The sequence below is a fragment of the Moschus berezovskii genome, chromosome Y (assembly GCF_049115385.1).
Source record: "Moschus berezovskii isolate FMDL1 chromosome Y, NW_MosBer_1.0, whole genome shotgun sequence".
In the NCBI taxonomy this organism is placed as follows: Eukaryota; Metazoa; Chordata; class Mammalia; order Artiodactyla; family Moschidae; genus Moschus; species Moschus berezovskii.
The window spans coordinates 66092431-66099828 of record NC_142489.1 but is presented as its reverse complement, the minus strand read 5'-3'; positions in this window follow the sequence as shown (position 1 = coordinate 66099828).

Below are 7398 nucleotides of genomic sequence, written 5' to 3'. Positions count from 1 at the left end.
CCAGTTAGACCTAATAGATATCTACAGGACATTTCACCCCAAAACAATGAATTTCACCTTTTTCTCAAGCGCACACGGAACCTTTTCCAGGATAGATCACATCCTGGGCCATAAATCTAGCCTTGGTAAATTCAAAAAAGTTGAAATAATTCCACGCATTTTTTCTGACCACAGTGCAGTAAGATTAGATCTCAATTACAAGAGAAAAACTATTAAATATGCCAACATATGGAGGCTGAACAACACGCTGCTGAATAATGAACAAATCATAGAAGAAATCAAAAGAGAAATCAAAATATGCATAGAAATGAATGAAAATGAAAACACATCAACCCAAAACCTCTGGGACACTGTAAAAGCAGTGCTAAGGGGGAAGTTCATAGCAATACAGGCACACCTCAAGAAACAAGAACAAAGGCAACTAAATAACCTAACTCTACATCTAAAGCAACTAGAAAAGAAAGAAATGAAGAACCCCAGGGTCAGTAGAAGGAAAGAAATTGTAAAAATTAGGGCAGAGATAAATGCAAAAGAAACAGAAGAGACCATAGCAAAAATCAACAAAGCCAAAAGCTGGTTCTTTGAGAAGGTAAATAAAATTGACAAACCGCTAGCCAGACTTATCAAGAAACAAAGGGAGAAGAACCAAATCAATAAAATTAGAAATGAAAATGGAGAGATCACAACTGACAACACAGAAATACAAAGGATTATTAGAGAATACTATCAGCAATTATATGGCAATAAAATGAATAACCTGGAAGAAATGGACAAATTCCTAGAAAAGTACAACTTTCCAAAACTGAACCAGGAAGAAATAGAAAATCTGAACAGACCCATCACAAGCACGGAGGCTGTAATCCGGAATCTTCCAGCAAACAAAAGCCCAGGTACAGACGGCTTCACAGCTGAATTCCACCAAAAATTTAGAGAAGAGCTAACACTTTTCTACTCAAACTCTTCCAGAAAATTGCTGAGGAAGGGAAACTTCCAAACTCATTCTATGAGGCCACCATCACCCTAATCCCAAAACCTGGTAGTTCAGTTCAGTTCAGTTCAGTCGCTCAGTAAAGATCCCACAAAAAAATAATACTACCGGCCAATATCACTGATGAACATAGATGCAAAAATCCTTAACAAAATTCTTGCAATCAGAATCCAACAACACATTAAGAAGATCATACATCATGACAAAGTGGGCTTTATCCCAGGAATGCAAGGATTCTTCAATATCCGCAAATCAATCAACGTAATACACCACATTAACAAAGTGAAACATAAAAATCATATGATTATCTCAATAGATGCAGAGAAAGCCTTCTACAAAATTCAACATCCATTTATGATAAAAACTCTCCAGAAAGTGGGAATAGAAGGGACATACCTGAACATAATAAAAGCTATATATGAGAAACCCACAGCAAACATTATCCTCAATGGTGAAAAACTGAAAGCATTTCCCCTAAAGTCAGGAACAAGACAAGGGTGCCCACTCTCACCACTACTCTTCAACATAGTTCTGGAAGTTTTGGCTACAGCAATCAGAGCAGAAAAAGACATAAAAGGAATACAAATTGGAAAAGAAGAAGTAAAACTTTCACTGTTCGCTGATGACATGATCCTCTACACAGAAAACCCTAGAGACTCTACCAGAAAACTACTAGAGCTAATCAATGATTACAGTAATGTTGCAGGATATAAAATCAACACACAGAAATCCCTTGCATTCCTATACACTAATAATGAGAAAATAGAAAGAGAAATTAAGGAAACTATTCCATTCACTGTTGCAACGAAAAGAATTAAATACTTAGGAATATATCTACCTAAGGAAACAAAAGACTTGTACATAGAAAACTATAAAACACTACTGAAAGCAATCAAAGAGGACACTAATAGATGGAGAAATATACCATGCTCATGGATTGGAAGAATAAATATTGTAAAAATGAGTATACTACACAAAGTAATTTATACATTCAATGCAATCCCTATCAAGCTACCAACGATATTTTTCACAGAACTAGAACAAATAATCTCACAATTTGTATGGAAATACAAAAAACCTCGAATAGCCAAAGCAATCTTGAGGAAGAAGAATGGAACTGGGTGAATTAACCTGCTGGACTTCAGGCTCTACTGCAAAGCCACAGTGATCAAGACAGTATGGTACTGGCATAAAGGCAGAAATATAGATCAATGAAACAAAATAGAAAGCCTAGAGATGAACCCATGCAGCTATGGATACCTTATCTTTGACAAAGGAGACAAGAATATTCAGTGGAGAAAAGACAATCTCTTTAACAAGTGGTGCTGAGAAAATTGTCAGCCACTTGTAAAAGAATGGAGCTAGAACACTTCCTAACAGCATACACCAAAATAAACTCAAAATGGATTAGAAATCTAAATGTAAGACCAGAAAATATAAAACTCCTAGAGGAGAACGTAGGCAAAACACTCTCCGACATAAATCACAGCAGGATCCTCCATGACCCACCTCCCAGAATATTGGAAATAAAAGCAAAAATAAACAAATGGGACCTAATTAAAATCAAAAGCTTCTGCACAGCAAAGGAAACTATAAGTAAGGTAAAAAGACAGCCTTCAGAATGGGAAAAAATAATAGCAAATGAAGCAACTGATAAAGGATTAATCTCCAAAATATACAAGCAGCTCCTGCAGCTCAATTCCGGAAAAATAAATGACCCAATCAAAAAATGGGCCAAAGAACTAAACAGACATTTCTCCAAAGAAGACATACAGATGGCTAACACATGAAAAAATGCTCAACATCCCTCATAATCAGAGAGATGCAAATCAAAACCACAATGAGATACCATTTCACACCTGTCAGAATGGCTGCTATCCAAAAGTCTACATGCAATAAATGCTGGAGAGGATATGGAGAGAAAGGAACCCTCTTACACTGTTGGTGGGAATGCAAACTAGTACAGCCACTATGGAGAACACTGTGGAGATTCCTCAAAAAACTGGAAATAGAACTGCCATATGATCCAGCAATCGCACTCCTGGGCATACACACCGAGGAAACCAGAATTGAAAGAGACACATGTACTCCAATGTTTATTGAAGCACTGTTTATAATAGCCAGAACATGGAAGCAACCTAGATGTCCATCTGCAGACGAATGGATAAGAAAGCTTTGGTACATATACACAATGGAGTTTTATTCAGCCATTAAAAAGAATACATTTGAATCAGTTCTAATGAGGTGGATGAAACTGGAGCCTATTATAAAGAGTGAAATAAGCCAGAAAGAAAAACACCAATACAGCATACTAAAGCATATATATGGAATTTAGAAAGATGCAAATGATAACCCTGTATACGAGACAGCAAAAGAGACACAGATGTATAGATCAGTCTTTGGGACTCTGTGGGAGAGGGTGAGGGTGGGATGATTTGGGAGAATGTCATTGAAACACGACGTTGTCATATGTGAAATGAATTACTAATTCAGGGTCAATGCATGTTATAGGATGCTCGGCGTTGTCATGCGGGGATGACCCAGAGGGAGGATAAAGGGAGGAGGGAGGTGGGAGGGGGGTTTAGGAGGGGGAACTTATGTAAACCCGGGGGGGGGCGAATTCATTTCAATGTATGGCAAAACCAACAAATATAATATTGTAAAATAATTTGCCTCCAATAAAAAATAAATTAATTACAAAAAAAAAAAAAGAAATCAATTACAGGAGGGGAATACGGGACAAACACAAAAATATGGAGAGGTAACAACATGCTACTAAATACTAATGAGCTAATGAAGAAATCAAAAAAGAAATCAGAAAATACTTTGAGACTAATAAAAGCACCAACTTTCCAAAATCTATTGGATTGAGCAAAAGCTGTTTAAGGGGAAATTGTATAGTAACAGATGCTTCCCTCAAGGTGGGAGGAGAAAATGAAATAAACAACTTATCTCACTATACAGATGAAGTAGAAAAAGAAGAATAAATAAAGCCCCAAATCCTCAGAATGAAAGCAATAATAAAGATCAGAGAGGAAATTAATAATATTGAGACTTCCCCTTTAATAAAGTAAAAAAATCAGTTCAGTTAAAGATATCTTTTGAAAATATAAACAAAATAATTAAGTCTTTTGCCAGGTTCATCAAAAATAAAGAAATATAATTCAAATAAACAAATGCAAAGGAGACATTACAGCCAACAACACACAAATAGGGAAAAATCATAAGAGGATACTAAATATAGTTATATGCCAAACAATTGGGCAACTTAGAAGAAACTGACAAATCTCTAGGACCATACAAACTTACAAACGTGAATCACGAAGGAATGTATCGTCTGAAGAGTTGAAACACTAGCAGTGAAATTGAATTTATAAGAAAAAAAAAACATATATCTTATTAAAGTTCAGGACCACACAGATTCACAGAAAAATGTTTACAAACATATACAGAAGAGCTTATACCCAGCATTCTCAAAATATTCCAAAAATGGAGAAAATGGAGTACTCTTAAATTTTTTATGAAGCTATTATATTCCTAACAACAAAACCAGACAAAGACACCACCAAAAAAGAAAACTCAATGCCAATATTTCTGTTGAATATAGATGTGAATATTCTTAACAATATATGAGAGAACCAAATTCAACATCACATTGAAAATATCATATACCACGATCAAGGTGGACTTATTCCGGGGGTACAAGGATGGTTCAGTATCTGCTAATTAGTCAGTGTGGTACACCACATTAAGAAAGAGAAGGACAAAAATCACATGATCATCTCAACAGATGCTACAAAAGCATTTGTCAAAATTCAATATTCATTCATTTCAAAAACGCTCACCATATTTTATATGGAGTGAATATATCTGAGCATAATGAAAGTGAAAGTTGAACGCACACTGTGCCCATCCCAGTACTCTGGCCTAGAGAATTCCATGGGCAGTATAGTCCATTTTGTCGTCTGAACATAATAAAGATGATTTATAACAAACAGAGATGATATCATATTCCGTGGGAAGAAGCTGGAAAAGCTATCCCTCTAAATCAGGAATAAGACACAGCTGCTCACTCTTGCCAGTTCTAAAGCACTAGAAATACTAGGCACAACAATCATTCAAAGAAAATAAATAAAAGTCATCCAAATTGGAAGGAAGAAGTAAAAGTGTCACTACTTGCAAGTTGACATGATACTATACAGAAAGCTATCAGTTCACTTCAGTTCAGTTCAGTCGCTCAGTCTTGTCTGACTCTTTGCGACCCCATGAATCACAGAACACCAGGACTCCCTGTCCAACACTGACCCCCGGATTTCACTCAAACTCATGTCCATCGAGTTGGTGATGCCATCCAGACACATCATTCTCTGTTGTCACATTCTCATCCCGCCCGCCATCCCTCCCAGCATCAGAGTCTTTTCCAGTGAGTTTATTCATCTCATAAGGTGGTCAAAGCATTGGAGTTTCAGCTTACAAAAAAATGATCAAACAGATGAAATCAAGGTGAAATAAAATCCTAAATGAAAGACTGGAAAGTATGAAACCCTAGGAGAAAATATAGGCAGAACACTCTTTGACATAATTCATAGCAACGTTTTTTCGCCTGTCTCCTAAGGCAAAGGAAGCAAAAGAAAATATGAAATCTAATTAAAATTAAAAGCTTTTTGAACAGCAAACGAAAACACTGACAAAATGAAAAGACAACCTACTGAATGGGAGTAAGTATTTGGAAAAGATATGATTATAAGGGGTGAATATCCAAACTATCTAAACAGATTATTCAACTCGATATTAAAAAACAATTAAACTAGCCAAAAAGAAAACAATGGGAAGATCTGATTTTCTCCAAAGAAGATTACAGATGACACATGAAAAAATGCTGAACATCACTAACTGTCAGAGAAATTCAAACCAAAATCACAAGGAGATATCACCTCACACTCACTAGAATGGCTATCATCAGATCAAAAATCAGAAAATAACAAATATTGACAAGGATGTGGAGAAAGGGAAGCCCTTGTAAATTTGTGCAGTCTCTATGGAAAACTAAAGTTTCTCAAAAAACTAAAAGAACTACCAATTTACCCAGCAATTCCACTCCGAGGTATATTTCAGAAGACGATGAACACTAATTTGAAAAGATACATGAATTCCAATGTGTATTACAGCCTTATTTCCAATAGAAAAGATATGGAGCAATGAGTGACAAAAGAACACATGGTTCCTCTCTTCAAAGCACTCTCATGGACTATTGTTTAGCAAGCATTTGAGTACTATAGTAATCCTTAGAAATAATGGCAGATACATGTTTGTTGAGATGGAAAAATTCTTCCAACATATTGTATAGAAAACGAAGGATACAATAGTGCATATAGTTTGATTCAATGTCTACAAATTAAAAAAAATTCACTGATGTATACATGCTCATCCAAATATATGTTTATTCTATATTCTAACATTATATAATACATATAATATATACATCATTAACATTTAGGTAGAAGAAAAAAGACAAAATATTAACAGTATACATGTATTTCCATAGACATATTTAATGGTTTTCTATTTCATTTTTATACTTTTTGAATTTCAATCATTCTGCTCTGTTATACTATGAATAGAATAAGAATCACTGTGTTATTAAGGTTTGCCAAAAGAATTCTTGAGGTGGGCTGGCCTTCACATTCTTGTTGGGTTTGAAATATTAGCTATACTTTATGCTGCACATAGGATCAGGTGGCAGCTATTGGAGGGGCATATAGATAAGCACTGCTGACAGACATGCCTGGGAATACAATGAAAAGAATGATATACAAAAGTTAAACAATCATGTGAAATAGAAATCTGAGGTTGGAAAGGAGTCAATGAAAAATATTCCATCACGCTGGACCCAAAGTATCCTTATGTAACAGAGCAGCATGAACATAACACTTGGCAGGTAGCCATTGCTGTGTCTTACTACTCCACATCCTGTTACTAAGCAACAGGTCTTGCTCAGCAATTGGACAGTGCATCCCTTAGACCCGCCCATAAGCAATCAACTCTCAATGAGCTATCTTCTGGTACATCTCCTGCACAGCTATTGGTCAGCTACACAGTGGGCCCTATATGAAGATAACTGTCAATGAGGGACCACTGGGGATGTGATTCAGTCAAGAGTCCCTGGTGCAGTAGTCCTGTGACTCTTGCCTTTGGCATTTTACTTTTTTTTTTTTTCCTCGTTTTTTTTAACTCAGGAATATATTTCTGGTACATGGGACAAGTTGAGTTTCCCTACTCAACATGAGAGTTGAATTGTTCCCAACAATATTAGTGGAGAAGACACTGAACACTTTCTTTGCTCTGATGTTTAATCTTATGGAGACGGTGTATTGACCTCGGGACAACAGACTGAAGATTCACCAAATCTT